Source organism: Equus quagga, chromosome 15 (assembly GCF_021613505.1).
Source record: "Equus quagga isolate Etosha38 chromosome 15, UCLA_HA_Equagga_1.0, whole genome shotgun sequence".
Taxonomy (NCBI): domain Eukaryota; kingdom Metazoa; phylum Chordata; class Mammalia; order Perissodactyla; family Equidae; genus Equus; species Equus quagga.
This window is the reverse complement of record NC_060281.1, coordinates 29,148,116-29,149,782: the sequence shown is the minus strand read 5'-3', so window position 1 is coordinate 29,149,782 and position 1,667 is coordinate 29,148,116.

The window sequence follows — 1,667 nt, the reverse complement described above, 5'->3', positions numbered from 1 at the left end:
TGACATACCACTGGGGGGAACTAGGGAAAAGGTACAAGGGCCTCTTTGCGTTATTTCTTACAACTGAATGTTAACCTACAGTCATCTCAAAATAAAAATGTTTTACTTAAAAAAAATGTATGGATTGGCCCCAAATCCAAAAAAAATGTATGGATTGGCTCTTAGGGGAAGCTGAGTGAAGGATATATGGGAACTCTCTGTACTATTTTTGTTACTTTTTTGTAAGTCTAAAATATTTCAAAATTCAAAATTAAAAATTCCTTTTGTTTTTATATGCCTTGCATTTTTAGCATGGCAGGGAAAGATAAACACAATACTATTCCATCGTCCCTGGAGAGGCCATTTTTTTTAGAGCATGAATTTTTGCTTTCAACAAAAACTCATTCAACAGGACTGAGGAATTGCTCACAAGGATGCTGAGCCTCTGAGCATGAGGCAGGTTTTGTTTTACATAGCTGATGTCAGATATCTAATCAGCTGCTGGAGTGCTCCAGGAAAAGAAGCATGAAATGCAAGAAATTGCCCTGAGGCTCCTGCAGCTGACCGTTGTAGGGAGGGAGCCATAATGGTCAATAATCCTGGCAAGAAACCTCTTTCATAGAATCTGTTGATCCCTGGTGGGCAGAGGGACAAATAATGACAGACTCTGCAGTCCTGCTGGAGGGGATTGGGTAGTAGAGCACCCAGGCTGAGGATGACTTGCTTCCCTTTTAAAAAGGTAATTTTGGTGGGATCTCTGAGGAAAATTGAACTTACGATGACTAAGAGATAGGCATAGGAATGCATGAAGTCTGTTGATTATTTTAAAATCTACCATTCACCATGCTTCGACTGTCTCTGAAATCAGGTAACAATTGTTTTGGGGAAGGGAATCGAATGGCTCAGGGTCAGAGGAGGGAGGGAAACTTATCTTGATTTTTGTATTATGTGCATGCATTATCTATTCACAAGAATGAATAATTTTAAAATTAACTGGTGGCACATTTCCAGTAAGCCTGTCTCAGAGAGTATTTTGCTTAGGTTTTTATCCAGAAAACTGCCACCTTCCCACCTTTGCCATTAGGTCTACAGATGTCCCTGGCACGTGGGTTACATTTTTAAATGTACGGACCAAAGAAAGTAGAAATAGGACTGGACTGACAGAACACTTGGGTTCTACTCAGGAGTCTCACGAGTAGTTGTGACCTTGACAAGCTCATTCAACGATTTCCCTGGACTTCACTTTCCTTCTTTGTAAAACGAAGAAATTGATCTGTAGTGTCCTTGTTAATTTTAACAATCATTGACTCATTTTCTTCTGCCTCACCCCCGCCCCCATTTGGGAAGGGTTGCACCTCTTCTGCGTCCAGCAAACATCCGCCCGTTGGTTAACCAGGTAGAGGCTGAGAGGCGTACACAGAGGATGACGAGGTGGCCTCGCTCAGTTCCTTAGCACGAAGCAGCAGACCGCAGCAGGTCTACGGGCCTGTGAGGTCCTTGAGACTACTTTTCACCCCCGAGACTGATTTCTGGAGTCGACTTAGTTGGCGCTCAACAAATAACGAGCTAATGTGTGGGGGAAATGAATGAGAAGTGGACCAAGAGCTGCGCAATTATCTAGCGAACCCGGCAAAAACCCCACAAACGCGCCTCCTTTCCGCGACGCTTCAAGGCGACGGCCGGAGCGT